Raw genomic sequence first — 21,111 nt, 5'->3', positions numbered from 1 at the left:
AATAAATATCATGGCCAGCTAATATTTTTTAATATCTAGTTTCCTTCTCACATTTCAAGGGTCTAGATGTTACTTAGAGAAATTATGACAATGTGATTAAACATCCTGTGAAATGTATGTAAAAGTGCTACTTTTTATAAGCAGGACATTTTGGGCAAGAGGGAGATCATACAAACCAATGCACCAGGTTTGCTTATCTAGCCTCCTGATCATCTTAACTACCTCTGTAGTGGAGGAAGGGAGAGAAATTCCCTCAGGAAGTATTTTCAGGGGTAGCACAGATGCTCTAAATACTCTTCAAATAGGCCTATCTTTCCTGTCAATACCCCAGGGAAGAGCTGACTGGTCAGCCAGGGACCCTCAGCTGTGACAACCTCTCCCAATCCACACCACTGACCACACCTGCACGGACTGGTCGGGGCAAGGGTGATCTCCAACTCCAGACAAATGGCTCCATCGTCCTTCTGTGCCAAGTGGAATAATTTCAAAAGGAGCTGTGCCTCAAGGCTGGTACTGAGGATGTTTATTTGGGGCTGGATATGTATGGATGACTGCTTGCCTGCCTGCAGGTGAGGCATCCTATGCTTGGAGCACAGAAATGGATGTAGGGATTTGAAGGGGTGTCCAAAAGCGTGTGTCTGCCCAAGAAGAGACCAACTATGCATGCACTGTGTTGTGAAAGGTGGTCTTACATTATTGTTAAGTCTCCCTTACCCTTAGAAAGGTTTTTCTCCCTGTTAACTATGAACAGGGGAGCAGACTTTTCCCATCTTCATCTCTGAGCTGTTTTAGGTAGCCAAGGATTATTACAGCATCCCTCTAAATTGTTTGTTTTTTACCTAAGCCATCCATTTCTTGCAGCTCTCCCCTGCAGGTCACATTTTCCAGATCTCTGGTGTTCCTGGATTCTCTCCAAAAGGCCAACATCTTTCCTGAAATGCATTGCACTGAACTGGCCACCCTATAAGAGCAGTAGCATACCACATCTGCACTGAGCAAAAGGGCCATTTCTTTGCACAGGCAAAATACTGCTTGTTATTGTTTCCAACATGATATTTGCTTTATTGGTTTTGGTTTTTGGTATTGGTAGTTGTGTGATTTAGAGTATTTTCCACAGAATTGCTTCTTAACCAGCCATTTCCTCCTAGTTATTTCTGCCTGATTGTAGTTCCTTGCAGTCTGCTCTACTAAGTTTTGTCACACACTTTCTATAAAATTGTCAAAACAATGTATCTTTCCCCCCTTTTTTCCTCTTTTTTGATACTTTCAGTTCTGATCCTCTCTGCCAGGTTTGCCATCACAGTCTGTGTTCCCTTGTGCTCTGACAGATGATGCCACCTGGGGTTTAGGTGTTCTGCCACTCAGCTTGGCTGTGTTCTAAGAGGCCAGGTACATCCCAGATGTCTGAAAGCACCTGGGCAGAGAAGTTTAGCACCCAGCCTTTGTACTCAGCTGCCTCTGGGGCCATTGAGGTTTGGTTTAGGCACCTCTGCCTCTTTGCTGGCTCCAGCTCTGGCAGTGCAGCTCCCTGCTAGGGCAAAGGGCACAAACGCACACCAAACTGAAATGGTTCACTCGGTCCTGGCCACGTGTTTGGAGATGGGCTCTGTATGAAAAAGGCTCCCAGTGTTCATTGACTGCTATTTTTCCCTTGGAAAACTTCTCTGTCCAGGAAAATACTGGGTATTAAGAACTTCTATCTCAACTTACCAAGGAGAATAACTATCCAGGTGCTGGAAAGGGCTACAGCCTGCAAGACCCCAGCTCTCAAGCAGCTGCTGGGTTTTGGTTGTCACTAATGCCTTGTATTAAAAGCCAGGGCTTGCTGCATGAACCAGGGGTTTGAGTTACTGTGAAACCTGTCTCCCCCTCACCCCTTCCTGGCATTAAAACCTTGAGGAGCTGCAGCACTCACAACAAAGGAGAAAGCAATGGGAGAGCAGCAAGGTCACACATCTGCTGCTTTCCACACTTTCTTATCTCTGACATCACGGGCCTCAAGGTCCTTCTTCTCATTAAAACAGCTGAATAATTGCAAACTGTACACAAACTGACTAAATCTGTGGCCTTCTGCCTTAGTCATAATATGGGATGTCTGGCTAGGGAGGACGTTTCTTGGGGATGGAGGGTGCAGGGACTGAAGAAAAAAGCAGCTCTGTGTAAATGCAGCAGGAAGCTGCTGGCGCTGCCCCTTGGGCTGCCGAGCTGCAGAACATCCAGCCAGGCAAGGGCGGTGTCATCCATGGTGCTGCTGAAAGCACCGGGATGTGACCCCTCCCCACCCTCAGGAAATGCAGGGCCAGCACCAAAGTCACTTCGTGGAGGGATGATTTGCAATGATCCCACCAGGGCTGCCTCTGCTTGAGGTTTACTTTGTTGGCAGTAGAGAGAGAAATAGTACTCCAGGGGTGGGAATGGCAACTATGGACTGAAAGAACTGTGGAAAATCAAAGGATAAGGCATGCTATGGATGCAGAGGCATTAAAAAATGACAGCAGAAAAGGCAGAGTAAGTATCCTAAATCATTAAGTCTTTTGTACAGCCTGGATTTGTTCAAGCAATACCAGCTTAAGCTGACCTCAGGCTGCTCTGTCTCCTGCATGTCTCCACATCTCCGTGGTTTGGACAATCACTTCTCAGCTCTGACCATTGCACTCACTCCTGCTGATGTCTCTGTGGCTGCTGCACCTCAAACAGCTGCCACTGGGATTTCTGAAAACCACACCTGCATCCCCCACCCTGCTGGTCCCGATGAAATTCATTAACGGCAACTCATTTGTCATGACATAACGTGGGATGTAAAAGATCTATTTCTGGTGGTTGCACACGCCTCCCTGCTTGGTGATTAGTGTTTAGCAATCTGGGAAAGCTAAGGCATTAGCAAGTGGATGGGGGTGGTCTGCTATGTGAAAAATTGTATGTGTCTTGAAGTAAGTGGATAAAGATGCTTTCGAGGTTCCAAGCATTTTCCTACAGGAATAGAAATGATTGTGAAAGATGAAAATCAGGAAAAATTGTGTAACAGGTGGCTACTGACATCAGCAGCTGAACACAGTGTTAGTGGTTTCAGTCCTTCCAGTGTTATTTGTGAAGGTTTGAAGGTGCCAGAGCACTGTTCTGTGGGTCTTCCACATAACACTGGCTACACAGTTCCTCCCTGAATTTTGTCCCCCTGGTGAGCCCAGCAGCATGCTGGCATTCTGTTCATGCATCACTGGGAAGAATGAAGTTATTTGTAAGTTCTCACATCCGTTTTTTTGGTTTGGTTTGGTTTTTTTGTTTTGTTTTGTTTTGTTTTGTTTTAATCTGGCTTCAAATTCCTCTTCTTTATATTGCATCTTTCCCTACCAAAAATAAGTGGGGTTTGCTATGTGATACAGTTTTCCTTCTGAATGAATTTGTACTGCCAACTCAGCCTTCTTTTAAAAAGCTGGACACTGACTGAGAGATGCTGCCTCTGGTCTGTATTTTCCTGCACATTCTCCACTTTTTTTTTGGTGGTTTTGGAAGTGTTGACCCCAGAACAAGGGCCATAGCCCACTAGTGCTGTTTTCACTTCCCTGAGACTTGGTGAGACCCCATTACACCCTTCTCATCCTACAAAAGCAGTAGGGACAGAGGCAGAGATCTCTCCTGTAACAAGAATGCACAATTCTACATGTGCATTATAGATTTATTTTTACAATCTTTTTTTTTTTTTTTTCCCTTTAAGCAGGGTCTTTGCTGCTGGAAGGAAAATTTCAAACAGATCGAGTTTTCCTTGGAAATGAGCTATCTAGCAAATTTTTTCTTTGTGACAGGTTCTTAGATCAACATGCTGCTTATCTGATAAAACTCTTATCAGAGACAATTTATGGCACGTTGCCCCAGTACCACGGTGCAGTCCTCTTAGCTTTACTCAACTGCATGGAAACAATAGAAGATGACACTGCAAATAGTAAAGAGCAAATGCTCCCTGTGTGTAGGTATCTTCAGACTATCATTCCATAGTTTGAACAAACAGTCAAATATCTACTGACAAACAAGCAAAAGTTGGCAGGAATTAATGGTCCTCTGGAATAACAAAGTGCTGTGGGAGTATGTTAAGCATCCTGAGCTGGACAACTGTGGCAAAGTTTATGGTTTATCCTAGACAGAGATAGTTTATTCATGGATTACTGAGTCTTTTAAATGATCTTCCTCTGGGCCCTGCCTCTTGACTAATACCCACAGGCAAAGTACAAAGAGAATAAAAAGTATGCAAACTAGCAACAGTGATGCTTGGTGTAACTTCAGGTTATATTAAAGCCTGAGTGGAACAGTTATTCCTTTTGAAATTTCTAAACATTTCATACAAAAAGAATTCCAGTTCTGATGGGACTAAATATATTGAAACAAGTCACTAAGTCTTTTGCTTTTCACGTAGAGGATGAAATTAAAATTTGTTATTTCAACATTTTGCTCCAAGGAGCTGATTCAACTAATGAATCATCATCTTTGGCAAAGCTCAGTTTCCTGGAATTATCCCAACAAAGCTCTCCTGCATATCCATTTTGTAATTTAAAATTAGGTAGCAATTCAGGTTAATACTTTGGTGTCAAAATGGCACAAAATTGTGCAATGGTAAAATAATCTGAAGGATAGAAATGATCATTCCTAACCACTACTAATGAGAAAGAACAATAATTCAAGTCAAGCTGTTGCACACACAATATCCCTTAGATAGGCCTTTGGCTGATGTGGATCTGCTGATATGGGTACAGACACATCTCTTACATATGTATAGATTCTAACCTGTGGAGGAAAAGCCACTCAAAAGCTGGAAAAACACAGCCAGATCAAGCATGATAATGTCAGGGATAAATAACATTAGGAAGTACAGACTTACTGGTAGGTCTTCCCTAATGATCAGGGTGGGACTTCCACAAAATTTTGAAAGGAATACCCCACACTCAGACCATCCATGTTTGACAGCATTTCCTCAGCATCTGGCCTGAGGCACTCAGCCTAAATGCACTGCCCTCCCACCCCCACAAACTTGTCCTCCACTAGCAAAAAATGATCAGCACTTATTGCAATGCTGTCCATAATGGATTTCAGCTGCTGTGTCCCAGGGAAGCAGGACTCCATGGTTTCCTGCTCCTCCCCTTGTCAGGATCATTCATGGAGCCATGTCAGGATCTGTTGGTCTTGCTGTTGCACACACACAAACACACACACACACACACACACACACACCACACACATACACACAAGAAGGCAGCACTGTGACCTCTAGGACACTTATTACCTGAGCAGATACCATGGCATAGGGCAATGTGAGCTCATGTGAAATCCACATGGCAATTTGGATGTAGAAATGAGGCATGGGACCAGAGGTTCCACTATCCCATGCCAGTGTTCTGAGTCCCTGGGCCCATCATTCCCATCCTCAGTGCCTTCCTAATGTCCTTCCTCTGTATGAACTCAGTGTGATCTGGAAGAGCAGGCATCACTTCTGCAAGACCTGACCCCTTGGTCACTTCCTCCTCCAGCATGGCATTCAGATCTTCCCCTCTTAGCACTGACAAGAGGACATGGCCTCAAGCTGCACCTAAGGAGGTTAAAGTTGGACATGAGGATGAATTTCCTTACAGAAGGGGTTGCTAAGCATTGAAACGGGCTACCCAGGGAGGTGGTGCAGTCACCATCCCTAGAGGTGCTCAGGAAAAGGCTGGATGTGGCACTTAGTGCCATGGTCTAGTTGGCAAAATGGTGTTTAGTCAAAGGTTAGACTTGATGATCTCAGAGGTCTTTTCCAAACTACTTGAATCTGCAATTGTGTGATATATTCCTGATCCTAGAGTTCATCTATGGGGTCTAAGGGCATCAACTGGTGCAGTATTTAAATTCTTCAAAGAAAACTGGACCCTAAACGAACCTAAACAGCTGTGACTTGGTTCTAATTTATCTGTGGCATTTTCTACTAACCTTATGCTGCTTTTTATACTGATTTAAACTGCAAAAGTAACTCAGAGTACATTTGGACCATGCCACTAGCCCAGCCCAGGGCTAGGCATCTTTAGCAGGAGTTGTCACCTTGGACCCAAGCTGGCTTGAACTCCCCCTGCAGTCAAATTGTTCTTGTCAGTCAGCTGTGGAATTTCTGCACTGCAGCCTCCTGTGCTTCAGGGTCTAAGTTTGGAGGTCACTACACCTAGGATGTAAAATCACCTGTGTCTAAGAAGTTTAAATACAGGTTATGTTGAGGCCTTTCCATGCAGAACAGTTTTTCAGAGCAAAATATTCCTGATGAACTCATCAGCTTTCAGAACAGGAGATCCTTTGATAAATTCATGTAATCTGCTTCAGAGCTGGCCCAGAGGTTTCCTGCATACAGTGCCTCATCTGCAAGAATAGCCACAGAGGAGCCTTAATTAGGTGTGCCCTTAATTATTTATTTATTCAGAGCACACATTCATTCACATTGTATTCACTGAGCTTTGGTCAAATCCCAAGTCATTGTCTGCCTGCACACAAGTATTTACCCAAAGGTATGGGTTTAAACTGATTAACTCACGGTGGAGCAAACGCCTGTGTAGGCACTGATATTGGCTTAATACCTCTCTCAGAAGTACTCTGAAGTTGGCTGAGGTCTTGTACAGATCCTCTTCTTTGAGAGCAGAGTGTTTGCACAGGGGCAGGGCTCGGCTTTGCCGGGCTGTACCATGGCTGAGCTCAGCTGATTCCAGGCTGAATGGGGTGCATGAAGCCGTGAGTCTGGGAGAGATCTGCTGGAGAGCTGGAGATGGAGGACCCCAACTTCAACCCTGGTGGTGGAGGCTGACTTTGTTCTTTCAAAGTTTCCAGCAAGATAGTGCTGGTTTAGATCAAGGTGAGAAAAGGCTGCCTGTACCTTCCCCTGGTGTGTCCTTGCCCTGTGCCACAGCAAACTCATTTGCTTTGCAGTGTTCCCAGATGCCTGGAAGTGGAAAGGGGCACAGACCCTCCCCTTCTGACCCCACTCCATTGATGATGAACCTCACACACGTTTTCTGCCACTGGGGCTGTCTTCTCACTCAGGTGCTGCCTCCTGACTATGTTCAATCCTTCTCATGCAGGGGAGAGACCAGAGCAGCAGCAGAAGTGCCAGGCTTTACCAGTCTCATTTCTTCCTTCAGCTTATCAAAAACGAACTTCCAGTTGGCTTTGTTTGACTTCTAGGGTTTATTGGATTTGTTGCTTCCCTTCTTCATTTTCATATTAAAGGCTAAGGTTGGGCTGTGATCCTGCTAGTGTAGCCTCCAGCTCCTGAGCTGATCCTACCAGCTCTAATTGCTCAGCTGCCTGATGTAATCACCAGGAGGTGTGTGTGTGGCTACAGGCACTTCATATTTTCTCCTCAGCCAGATGAAAAAAAAAAAAAAAATAAAAAAGAAGAAAAAAAAATCAATTGGCTCTAGGTCTGTCAATAGTGACTAATCAGGTGCTGTACAATTAATTATGAAGGGGTGTCATTTTAAAACAATTCTGAGGTGGGAAAGAACAGGCCTGGGCCCTTTACCTGCTGGCACTGTTTGTGTTGCTAAGCCAATCCAGGCTGCGTCCTCTATTTCATTTACCTTTTAAACTATTGCCCCCGCATAAGTAAACACTTTCTATAAAGTGTGTGTGTGTGCATGCATGTGTGTAAGTGGGTGGAGGGTGATCTGGGAAGCTCTCCACCCTAGAAAAGAAATTAATGATGGGGAGGGAAAAAAAGAGAGCAGCATAATTTGGCAGTAATTTCTCAAGAATGGCAGGAGATAATAGCAGGTGGATGAAACAGGAATAGGATGAAACAGTCTGGGGCTGAGTCCCAGTAATCAGAATTGCTGTGAGATACAGAGATGGAGGTGAGAGATGTCCCTGCAATGCAAACGCCCTGAGCAAGGAGCCTGGGCTCCCCAGCAGCCGCCTGCAGCTGTCATGGGCAAATCCCTGTCCCACCTAAAGTGGCTCTGCCAGGCTCTGCTGCCAGCAGTGGCCAACATCTCCCACCCACTCCCCTGGGGACGTGGCTGCAGAAAGCAGGATGGCATTCCTGCTCTTCACCCTGCTGCCAAAACAGAATTGTCCCTTGCAAAGCAAAACTCATCTTTCCAGGAGGATGGCAAGGGAGCTGCTACTGTCCAGTGACAGGCTTGGGGTACTGACTGGAGAAACTGTGTGTGTGGAGGGGAAAAAAGGGCAGTCAGGGAAATGATAAAACAGCTTAGTGGAAACAAAGTGGCAGTGCTAAATGACTGATATTCATTGAGGGAGCTGTCAGTCGTTGAGACTGTGGTGATGTCTGTTGCCTGGAGTGGTGGAAGATGGGCTGGAAATGTAGAATCCAGGATGTTGGGGGAAGCCTCTGCTGGGACCACTTCCCTGAAGATGCTGACTTCAAGAGATCTTCTGGAATGTGGCAAGAGGCAAGTGTCATGGTGTCTAGCAGAAAAAAAACCAGAAATACCCTGTCCAGCCATTTAGCTTGCTAATGCAAAAACTCCAAATGGTCCTTTGGTCAAAAATTCTGCCTGCAGCACTTGCAATTTTGTTCCATGGGCAAAATAAAAAGCTAAAAAGGAGAGAGTGTGTAATAGCTAGCATTGCTTTTTACTACAGTAAACGTAGAGTTAGATGGATTATTCTGGATAACAATTTATGAGCAAATGTATTTTAGAAGCAAAATGCCAAGGTACAAGAAGCCCTGTTCTGAACTTTTCAAAACCAAGCATGTTGACTTTGTTCCCCAAAAAATTAATTTTCTTCATTTTTCTGGTTAATATTTTAAATGAAAGCAAGCATTCAAGATAGAGCAAAACATTTGATCAAAATGCACATTTATTTCATCTAATTTGAAGATTTTTAAAATCTTATTCAAAGTTAGTTTCAGAACTTTGTGTGTATTTCAGTATCATTGCTGACAGAGTCCCCCTCTCCCCAGTCTCCAAAATCCCACGTTAGATTGGCTTTGTTAACAGCAAAATATTTAGTACCCTTAACCTCTGTTTCTGTCAGCATTTTGATGACAGCAGCTACTGGATCCCAGCCACAGCCTTTCCTTGCTGTGTGTCAGAGGACTTTGAAATACGACGTGAGGAGGTTCAGTTGTTGGGGCTGTACAACGTGGGGGTTGCCAGCCTGGTCTAGGGCAGGAGTCTGGTCAATCCTTTGTCCTGGTTTTGAAGCCTCAGCAAGTCCTGCACCAAGAGCATGGAAATGCACTGCCCAGAGAAAGAGCTTTACCCTGAATCATCCCAGAGCCAAGTCAGTCCCTGGTAGAGGGGCACCATGGCACTGAGCTGTGCCTAACCCGGGGTTACACAGCAGAGCAAAATCAGCGGATGTAGAAGTGGAGGTTACAACATAAACATGTGCTCAGATACTGGTGTAATGAGCCTAGTATAAATATTTGGATGTATTCCTACATCTAATTCTTATACTCATCATTCTTATGTCAAATGGTTTACAGAAGGCAAAACTATATTTCAGTTACAGGCACGGCTTCATAATTCTTCGAGTTAATTAAGGCATCTAAATGTGCTTCATGTTTGTCACCTCTGCTTTGTAAATGGCACATACTTGTAGATAATTAAATGTTTTTCATATCAGTGACAGTAAGGGCAATTTAGGTATCCAGCTCAGGGAGAAGCAGCAGCTATGAGTGTCATTTTTACATCTCCAGCAAACAGATTGTTGCTTCTGTCGTGTGTGCAGACATCATGTAGGGGAAGAATTAACTGTGGTTCGTGATCTCTTTATACTCAGCAGCATGAGAGTCCTGGTGCTGGTGTAGATGCTGATGGTGGGGCTGTTGTGCTGATGGGTGCCCAGGGATGCAAGGGGCCTGTGAGTGGCTCCTTCCCAATACAGCTGCAGTACTGTGCTGGCTCAGAGCACCTCTCATTGCTCTGTTTCTTTCTCTGTCTGTGCCTTTAAGTGTGAACTGTAGTACTGGCTGCACAGGCAAGGGAGGAGAGGGGTGGCTTGTCCCCAGCTGGGTGTCCCCTTGCAAAGGAGACAGGGGAAGCCACCCACAGCAGAGATCTCCCCAGGGGCCTGAGGGTGGGCTGCCTGCCTATGGTGGTCCCAGAGCCTCACTAGCAACGGAGACCTGCTTGGTGCCAGGTGGGGAATCTCCCTTTGCCAGGGGAATCCCTACCCGGCCACTTCACAGTGTTTTTAAGGACAGCAAGGAGCCTTATCACGTTTCCACATCTGCTCCAGATGCTTTGCATTCCAGCAATGCTCCGCAGAGGTGCTGAACCCTAGAGCATCTCTCCGAAGAGGATCCCTTCTCGCCACCTCGCAGCTGGCAGCTTCCAGCCTGCAGCCCCAGGGGAAGGGAGCGGCCCCGCTGCCAAGGATGTCCCAGCGCTGCCGCAGGTGACACAGCCCTGCCCGTGTCAGCGGGAGCCGCGTGTGCAGGAAGGCTGGGCTGCGTGCAGCCAAAGGGCAGCAAACGCTGGGGAGCAGCAATGGTTTCCGACCCAGTGCCACCAAGGCCGCTTTGGCCACTGCTGGGTTTCACCTTGAAGCGCAGCCAGAGCACAAGGTGCTGCTGGCACTGCTGTCTATGAGTGGGGCATGGCTCACGGAGTGCTCTGCTCCCAGGAGAGGCAATAGTTAATAAATGCCTCTCACAACATTTTCCAGAGTGCTAATGCCCATCAGCCCCTAGCCAGACCCCAGTGCTGTGCCATCTCATTGCTGTGTGGGTATCAGCATGCCCTGCCCTCCATCTGTGCCTCTATCTGCCACCTCTGTGCTGTTTCAGGGCTTCTTTCTCTTTAAGAGGAAACCCAGCGGAAGCCTAGCTATTCAATATTGTTTCATATTATTTGGTTGTGAAACAATTTAATTTGTTTATGGCTCTAAAGGTCAGATTTGACTGTTGCCCAAATTTCTAAAGAATAAAGAATTCATCAGGCTGAATGGGGCTTCATGGCATGATCTACTGGAGAAAGAGAAGGGGGCTAGTGAGAATATTTAACTGGAATGGCAAGGCAAACTTACCTTCAGCTCAGGTTTAAAAGCCTAGTCAATCATTACACGCTTTTTATTATTTACCTGGTACAAAATCCCCCTGGGTGAAGAAGTAGAAAAACTCACAGGCCACACTTTTTTGAATTTTTAGTAGCTTGCTCAGCATTTTTTTCCCTCTGTCTCAGGACAGTTGAAGTTACATGTGTTGTGATGGTGCCTATGGATAGATGAGAAATAAAGTGGAAGCACATTGTGGTTGCAGCTCCAAGCAGGGGTGTTTGTCACAGTGAGGAGAGCAGGGCCAGCCAGGGACTTTGAGAAGGAAGGTAATTCTCACACAGTCATCAGAAGACAAAGGTTACATTTACACCTGGCCAGAAGGTTTAATCATCTACTATTTCCAAACATTGCAGGCTCACAATCTGTTGTGTCTGAGATCATAAAACATAATCACAAACTGGAGACAAGAGACCTGGGGCTTGATTGACCATACCTTATCTTTTCTTTTTCTTCGTTCTTATTTTTCACTCAATTTTCTGCCTTTTATTGGGAGAGGAAGAAAAAAAGATGCTTTGGAAAGAACTTGCTTTGGCCAGAAAATTCTTGATGCAAAAAAAAAAAGTAAATTCTGAAAACCAAGGATTAACAGGCAATTTTCATTCTTCTTTGTTTCACTTGTGTCAAGAGCACTTGGGAGACAGATTACCTGCTTGCTAAGATCTCCCTCCCAGGCTTTCAGGGAACAGAAATCGTGGCAAAGAGACCAAAAAGAGAGAAGTATTCAAAGAGAACCAGGTACAAACCTCTCATAGCTTAGTTTTCCAGGTCCTTCCACAAAAACAACTAACATTCAACCACCTGAAACACTGGGTGTAGGTGGCTTTCATCTGTCTTTGGGGGAAGGGTAAAATTATGGTAACACTGAAAGAGAATCTGGCAGTGGTGGGAGGGTTTCTGGGTAATGGTAGCCACATTTTTGCAGTTTGAGGCTGTAGTTGGTTTCCTCTGTACCAGTGAGGTTGGTGAGGAGGTTTATTAAGCATGATCAGGGACTCCTACAGCATAGAAAATTGGGGGCAACATCACTTCTGCTTCTCTCACCCCATTGCCTCTGCAGGGTCATGGCTCTGCTGTCTGAGGCTCGCAGAGAGGAGCCAGGTGTTTCTCACCTGATATTCCTGATGGTTTAGAGGAGAAAGGGTGGAAGGGCCGGCTCCAGCCTGGCTCCAAAGCCGTGTGTCGGCACCAGGGAGGGACCCTGGAAGCGATGATGTTGCTTTGCACCTCGTTTGGGTGTTACAGTGTGGATTATCAAAGCACTTAGCTGCGAGGAGGAACTGGCCCTGTCGAGATGAAGGGCTGCCCTTGCTGACTTCAAAGGGGGCTGAATTTAACCCTTTGGCTTCAGCGGGGTTTGAGCTCCCGGCTGGAGGTAAGCACGTGCTGTTTCTGGATTGGGACCTTCCTCTCTTTGTTTGAAAGGGGAAATGAATAATCCAGTTGATTTGCAGTAAATCATCATCTACCTGATGATGCCTCTGTGTGTTTTATGACTGCCAGCTCTGTACTTCCCCGCTTAAAAAAAAAAATAAAATTGTAGAGTGGGTGCAAAAAGGGCTTCTAAGGAGAAGTTCATTAACAAGGCAGGCTGGAGAGCCATCTGCCCCTGGCACTGCCCTGTCCCTTCGTGGTGTCCCTCGCCTGGCTGGGGCTGCCTGCCACCTGAGGAGAGTGGCATCTTTGATGTCTGGGGCAGCAGCATAATTGCATAATCAAGGTCGCTGGAAAATTACACAAAACTTTGCCCAGGACTATTGGGGAAAAAAAAAAAAAAAAAAAAAAAAAAAAGTGAAGCACTTGTAAAAAAAAAAAAAAAAACAAAACCACAAAAAACCCCCCTGACCACCCAAACTTCTGCTCATATCACCAACTTGCTACTCTGTGTGAATACATATACAGTGCCAAGCTGCCCCCTTACACTGCCCTGCAAGCTTTGAAAAAATAATATTATCCACATTAAGGCAATTGTAAATTTCCCCTGGCAGCCACATGAACTCATCCCTGTGATTTTCCCTGTCTTTCCTCCAGCTGCAGTTTCAAGCAGATAACAACGATGTGCAAATGCAAGAAGTAATAGTGTCACATTTTGCATTGTTGAATGCTGACCTTGTGGGGATTTTAAGACTCAGGGTGATGAGTTTAGTTGCACATGCCCTTAGGAGCTCTCAAGTCTTTCCAAGGCTTGATTGAGAAAACAGTCAGCTGGAAAATCTATAAACGAAAATAAAAGAAGAAAAATTTTCAGAATTTATCTCCAGAAAAAGAGAATTCTTGGAGAATTATCCCTCCAACATTTTTCCACTTCCATTTGTGAGAAAAATAAAGTCATGGATGTGGCATATAGAGGAAGAACTTGTAGCTTGAAAGAAATCAGGGCTAAAAAATGGAGCAAGAAAAAAATCCTGAAAAATAAAAGAATCTCCTTTTTCCTGCCAAAAACAAAATGGAAAAAAAAAGTCTCTGGGCAGGTGCTGTGTGTTGGGGAGGTTGCAAGTCCAGCCCTGTTTGCCCAGCTGGACTAGCAAGGGCCATGTTTCCCAGTTCCTGCCTGCTGTCCATTCAGTGGGGGCATCCTGCTGGTATTACAGCACCAAAATGTGTCACAAAGCTGCAGGTGGTGCTGGGCAAGGCACAGTGATGCCCCTTGGAAAACCTTACAGCTTCAACTCTGAATTTACATTTCTGACTAGCCCCTTCTTGCAGCCAAGTCATTTCTGGGTAATTTGTCTCCTTCCAGTTTCTGTCCTATAAAACTCTTCATCTTCAAGCTTTTCCCAGCTTCTTGAGGAGGGTTTGATAACTGTCAGTACTTCTGGTCATGAGAATATTATGGCAGAACTTTTAAGCTTCTGTTTCCAAAGACCCAGGTAAATGAGTAATATGAAATATCTGTCATTTCCTAACTTCTAGAATTCAGGTATGCTAGAAGCAAAGCCATCTTTCCCCCCACACTGGGAGGGCTCTATCTTTCTGTTCTTCACATCATACATGGAACAATAATTTGAATCTGCCATCTTTAAAAGTTTGAAAGTTTAATAAATTCTTTATCCTATTTTTATTGGTGAGGAAGATGTTACTGAACATCCCCATGTCTTTCCAAGCCAATATGACATCCTCTAAAAGAGAAATCAACCTCCTTAATCACATCCTTAAGCCAGAAGATTTAATTGCAATATAGGAGTTGATTTCTCTTGTGCTCTTGTTTTGGTTTTTAAATTGACACAGTGAGTAAAGATCCTTATACTCAGGACACTGACATTTGTAGGGTTGTGCTGCTTATATTATCTCTGATGGGCACTTAAGTAGTTTAAATTTCTATCATCTAACTTCATGCTGGGGGAAGAAAAAAATAAGATGTCCATCCTGGAGAGCTCCTAAATGCCTGTGGGCACCTTCCCATAGATGGCTGGTGTGCAGCCAGGCATTCCACTTGATGTCAGCTACCTGTTCCTGTCATCACATCAGAGTCACTTTCCAGTTTATTAAGGAATAAGACTTACATTACAACTGACAAAGTATGTAATAGGTCAGTGGCTCCAAGAACTTTGGGTTCCTTGCTCAGGAATGAGATGGAAATTAAATACTGGGGGTGGAAAACAAAGATAGGAGCTAGCCCATGGAGAATTTGTTCTCCCTTTATTAAGAGAAGCTGCAGCAGGCCCAAGGAAGTGCCTTAATCAGCATTTGTTTCCTCCAAGGGCTGTTACTCCTGCTCTTGAAGGCTTTCCTCTGCCCTCCAGTGAATCCCCCTGCCCCAGGAAAAGGGGTGGTTTTGGGGCTGAGTAGCTGGAAGCCACACAGAACCAGCAATGTCTCCACATGCTTATTCCAGCTATGGGGTGGAAATTCAGTGAGAATTTACAGGAATTTGTCTAAACCCATGCCTGGCTTGTTGGGGTAGGGGAATGGCTCTGGGGCCATGAGCAGGGCAGGGGTTTGGAAAGCCAATAAATTCAGGAACTCTGCTGGCTTGGCTGCTCTGTGCAGAGATGTAACAGTACCAGCTGGGACATACCCCTCTCACACATACCTCGAGTTTACTGTCACCCTCAGAACATTTCCTGGATTAGCAGAACAGCTCTTCAGCTATAATTTTTGTTGAAATATCTTGCTTTAAACCTAGAGAGCAGCAATGAAGGCCTCAAATCTGTAAATCAGCTGCACTTTGGAAAACAAATCATTGCAGTGGAGTTTTGCCAAGCCAATTTTCTGTGCTCATTCATTATGTAGTTTTCACTTTATGAGCTGATTTAAACCGACCATGCTCCGACTGTACCAGTTGCATCCAAGATAGGAGCCTGATTTACACTTTGAGAATGTGAACTGCTCCATGGTTGCATTTCCAGGAGGAAGAAATGCTACAAAGAGAGGTCGTTCAGCAGGACCCACAGGCCTTACAGACAAGAGCTTGCAGATTGCCTCTGCTTGAGCTGGTGAGGTGTTATTAGAAGGGAAAGCTGTGATGTTCCCATGTGCTGCAGAAAAAGGGGTGACTTCCAAGGAGCAAATGACACCTCCAATTGTGATTGCCCAGTGGGAAAGTAGAAGATAAGAAGGTAAAGTGGAAGAAGCATGTGTGAAAGTAAAGGGGCACCTGGGAAAAGGGGTAGCAGAGGAGAGACAATGTGGATGTGGCATTAGCACCTGCATTAACATCTGCACTCTGTGAAATGGCAGTGGTGGACAGGCAGCATCCATGGCCTGTGAGAAGAATGGGAAGAAAACAATGGAAAAGTTTATTCTTACTTAAGCCTCCATGTAAAACCCAGCTCAACAAAACTGTGCCATCACCCAGGATGTCTGCAGGGCTAGTGAGAAATTGTGTGTCTTCACCAGCACTGTAAGAACCATTAGGGAGGAAGGAGAGCAATGGTTTTTAGTTCTTCTTCTTGGCTTCAGAGGTTTCTGTAGTTCTGAGGTTTCTTATGGTAAAGTGAGACAGATTTGGTAAAAAATCACTTGATTCAAACACTTAACCAGCACTGCTAATAAATGTTATTAACCTTAGCTATTTGTTTTTTGGAAGTTTACCTGTTAGAAAAACTTTCTCTACCATTTTCAGCCTTCTCAACATTTTTTCCTTTGAGATCAGAACTTTCTGATTGCAGACTAAGCTTCACCTAAAGTAACTTTGTTCCAGTTACAAGCAAGGCAAATATGAAAGTGGATTTTCTGTTGTACAGTGCAGTTTCCACACCATTTTTGCAGTTCCTGTAAGTCTGTGTAATTACACAGGCTTTGAGATAAACCTCACATCTTCCTTCCTTGCTCATAGGACAGTCTTTCAGGCTTGTTGAAGGTTATTATAATAATGCTATATTGGCAAGTTAGGAAATACCCATAATTTCTAAGAACACACAATTATTTACATCTATCATAAAGTTCATTTTTAAAGAAGAACTTTTATTCAAAGGGAAAATGGGCTGCCTTGTTATTCATATTGCAATATCCTTGTTTTCTTATCTAGGTGAGCAAAAAATATGAACATAGAGGGAACAGACATATATACAGAAATATGAAATCCAGAACTGATATATGTGCATGACTGAAAAAAAAGAAGCTGGGTCTGTGAAATTCTCTGATTTCAAATTTGTCCACTCATAGGACTAAGGAGATTTAAAATAGTTGAACAGATTCACATAAAAACAATTGTTATAGCCTCTATCAAAACAGTATTATTGATATCCTCTTTAAAATGCTTTATGCTGCCAGAAGCAGAATGAAAAAGCCTTTGTGTAAAATCCCACCGAGTCACCTGTGCTAAGACTGTGTAAAGTACTTGGAAGGGCAGCTTTTGGAGATGCTGGAACCCTGTGTTTTCCAGCTTCTGTGAAATTCCAGGTACATTTCACCAGTGGTGAATAACAGGAATAGATCCCTTTGACAAGCCCTTTTATGTGAATAGCAGTAAGGAATGGCAATTATCATACTTGTCAATCTGAGTAACATTCACATTGGGCCATCTCCGATGCTCCTCCTGGTGCTGCAATTCCCTTTTATGTAGTCAGAAGTATGTATCCCATCATCATCTTTCTAGGGAGATGATCACAATCCCTCACTTTGGGTACGGCCTTCCTTCAGGTGGACCCCTTAAGAGATTATTATCTACATTTCAATGCCTTCTTCCCCCCTGCAGCTGTTAAGCATCTTGAGCTACATCTTCCTAGCATCTTCCTTGCTTTTAGTGTTTCCAAGAAGTCGTCCTGGTGGGATATCGAGGAATTGAATGTGGTGCCAGGGGTGTTGAGAATTCCCCAATAAGAAGGCTGACTGCATTTTACAAGAGAACAGTTGTGCAAGGATGGGCAGGACAGATGGCTGAACCTGCAGAACGAGTTCCAGCCATAAATGCTCTGAACACCGTAAACGTTCGGTGGCTTTTCTTTTTTCCTTTTTGAAAGCTGAAATATATTTGGGAAGTACTTGTTCAAACTACAGCCTCAGTCAAATATTAACAAGTGGAAACTGAGCGGGGGGAGAAAAAGATACTTTGAAGGGCTCAAGCATGTGTGGGTTCTTGCTGTATTTGCCCAACTATAATCACTGGGGCCACACTTGCGACAGGCTGAAATGTTGCTGTGAATAGAAAGTATACCATAAGGGTTCTCAAATATGAAAGTGGGGCTGGAACAAAGAGCAGGCAGCAGACAGACTTCCCCTGTTAACGATTGCTGGCCTGTCACCCTGGTGCCAGCAGTCTCAGAAATCCCGTTGGGAGCTGGCCGCGCTATCTCGCCCGGTGTGACCGGGCTGCTTTGAGCCCCTGCCCGCAGCCTCGCCGTGCTCCTGGCTGCCGCCTCGTCCCTGGGAGTGAACATTATCTCTCTGCTCTTTAGAGTGTTTGCTTTCAAGATGATTTACCACACTTGACCATTACCGAATTTCCTAAAGCCAGCCCGAGGTATTGTTGCTGCCGTGTATCTTGCGCCGTGCAGAGCGGTGCCTGGGCTCAGCAGAAGGTCACCATCTCCCAGTGGGCAGCAGGTTGCTCTCAGCATATCCCAAAGGGCTCCAAGACTGCTTCCCCTCGCAGTCCCGTGGCTCAGGATGTCAGTGGAGACATGAGAACCTGCTCGCTGAAGGGCAGAAGAAAACAAAACTGCACCCCAGTCTTGCAGGAACATCAGAGCACCACTGAGCTAGGACTCCTCTCACTGGAGTAGCAGGGACAAACACACAGCTGAAAATGCTCCATGAAGAGTTTTCAACCTTTTTAAACTTGCTTTTTTCTCTTTTATTATTTTTTTTAAGCCAGTTTTTAATCCCAGTAATCAACGGGGTAGGATCTCCACAACAATACCTATGGATCAGTAATGAATGCAATCCATTTGGTGCTAACGTGATTTTATTAAATCATGTTGTTGCTGACTGAAGAGCTGCAGGAATGCTCTTCCTCCGCTCAAATGTGAGGCAATACAAGGAGTTATTGTTTCATTTATATTTTGTTGGGAAAACTACCAAAACCTTTATGTTAGAATATTTGACTACAGTGTTAACAATATTTCCCCTTAATATACTTTTAATATTTGTTTTCCATATGTTGGTTCTTTTAATCTGTTCTTATTAAAGTCTTCCATGTTTCAGTAATTTTGTCCCTGTGTTTCTTTTGAAGAAGGCAAGTGTGTGTACTGAAAGATTAGATTATTCTGTTAAAAAAAAAAAAAAAGAGAGAGAGAGAGAAAAGAGAGAAATGTCTTCAAAATGAAGCACATCAAAAGTAAAAGTAGGTGACAAATGTTAATATTTGCAAAGTGCTTCTGCTTTGATCCTGCATTTCTATTTTTTTAAGGGCTTGACAAATGTGTCCTGTGGTTTGGCTCAAACCTCTTTGCCTAGTGCTTTACTTGACCCACAATCCATTTGATCTTCCACTTGTTTTTCCTTCTGTCCAGGAGGCCTCTGGACTTGATAAAGGCTAGCTCTTATCTTCCACTTGCTGCTGTTCAGAGAAATAATTTTTAATTTTTGGTTGGATTTAGGTTGTTGTGTCTATTTACTTAGGCAGTTTCTAAAGGGATATTCACTTTGCTGTTATTTGGGATGGTTCCCTTCCCATTTCCATGCCAGTTTCAGCTATATCAGATCAGCATCTGGTCTAGCTGATTGACTCTGGCACCAGATGTGAGGAAGACATGGCTGCTGGAGTGCCTGACTTGGATGGCAGGCTGCCACTTCGTTTCTACAGTACAATTTCCAGGCATGCTGCATCCAGTACCTGAGCAGACAAGTATTTAATATACCAGACACTTTCAGGGGCTCTGGACTGGCTACAGCTGAGAAAAATGCACGTGCTTCTCCAGCCCTCAAGAACCCACCTGAGTCTACCTGCTGGGATCCCAACCCTGGTGGTGTCTGCAGAGTGTCTGATCTGTTTCCACTGCACTGCTTGCACAATCCCAACATTGCCCAGCTCAGTAAGAGCCATCCCTACAGCCCAACAGCCTGAGCAATCTGGAAGATGCTTCCACAAGTATGAACGTTGGCCATAAAAGTTGACATGTAATTTACGGTCTGTTTTATAGCATCAGCTCCCTTATTCCCCCTCCAGAACCCCTCCTCTCAAGAAACCATAAGCCACAAACCACAACTGAGGGAATCAAGAAGTTTGGAGCTGCCATTCCAGCCAAGTAGGGCAGGAGATGCAGCATCTTCCAGCCATCCTCCTGGCAGACCACTCCATCAGCTCCAGGCACAAGGGCACTTCTCCATGTCCCTTCCTCAGGAGCTCCCTCCTGTCTTTAAACCAATGGAGAATAAACCACAAATTGGACTAGAAGATGCCTGCTTGTGTGTCAGTTTGGGGAGCACCCCCTACAGCTGAGTGTGCCTCCATGGCAGTGTTGTCCCAGTGCCTTGGGTGCTGACAGTGAGGCTGGTGTTATTTGTGCTGCTCCCAGGTCAGGACAGAGTGCATCTGTCAGGGCTCCCATGTGCTGTGCATTTGCTTTCACATTTAAGATATCATTTGCACTGCAGATGTGTGGCTCCATTGCACTCACCTTCTGTGCCCATAAAAACTATTGACAGAGGGAGATCAATTCCACTGCCATGGCAAGAGACTAGTATGTTTTGAATAAGTGTGAATGTGAGGGATTAAGGGAAGCTTGATTTTGGGAGCAACAATTACAATGCCTTTCTTAACTGGAGTGGCTAGGCAGGATGTCATAACAGTTGTAAACCTTTGCAGGTACATTTCTTTTCTTTAATGGTATGACACCTGCCAGCTCTCCAGCTCTTTCCCTGCATGCCATCAAGTGAGTGAAGATGAGAAGGTAGGCAGAAGAGCAGATCAAGGTTCAGATTTTCACAGGCACAATTGTCTGTCAATTAAAAAAAAACCCTAAACAGAGCCCATAAAAAATTCTGAGAATGAGGAAAACTGTGATGATGGCACTCAGAGATTCAGAAAGAGCCTCGCTAGGCAAACACTTCAACATCATAGCAGCCTTCTTTGTGTTTGTCTATCCCTTTCCATTCACTCATTTTTCATGCAGACTTACTTCCTTTTGTACTTAGAATTATATGACTCCTTTGCCTGTCAACTTGGTATATTCTAATGCTTTACTCATAATAAGGCACTCTGCCTTTCCTGGGGTGGCAGAATACTTTTCTTCTGGTGAGAACTATTTTGTTTTCTTTAAAAAAAACACCCAAAAGCAACGAGAAAAATCACTCAAAAAATGACACCAGGATTTTGCACCTTTCTTATTTCAGGGAATATCTGCAGCCAGATCAGCTATTACTTTCCAAAACTGTTTTCACAGGCATTTCCTGAAGACAGACTATGAGATAAAATGCTGACTTTAGCCTTTTCTTTATCCTCTGCCTAGGATATTATTTTATTGCTCTTGTTTTTGTAGTTTCTCTCTCTGGTTGTGTTGAAAGCACTTTTGCCTGTACATGAGGAGTTCTGGTGCCACTGTCAAAGAAGCTGTGTGTGTTTCTGCTGGACAGGTGCCTGAGATTGCTTTATTAATTATAGCCAAAATAAGTTAAACCACTAATCACAACTAAGGAATAAATTTGTTGGGTTTTTTGTTTAATTTGGGTTTTTTTTCTTTTTTTTTAAGATAGTTAAGA

Source organism: Oenanthe melanoleuca, chromosome 2 (assembly GCF_029582105.1).
Source record: "Oenanthe melanoleuca isolate GR-GAL-2019-014 chromosome 2, OMel1.0, whole genome shotgun sequence".
Classification (NCBI taxonomy): Eukaryota; Metazoa; Chordata; class Aves; order Passeriformes; family Muscicapidae; genus Oenanthe; species Oenanthe melanoleuca.
This window is presented reverse-complemented; position numbering follows the sequence as displayed.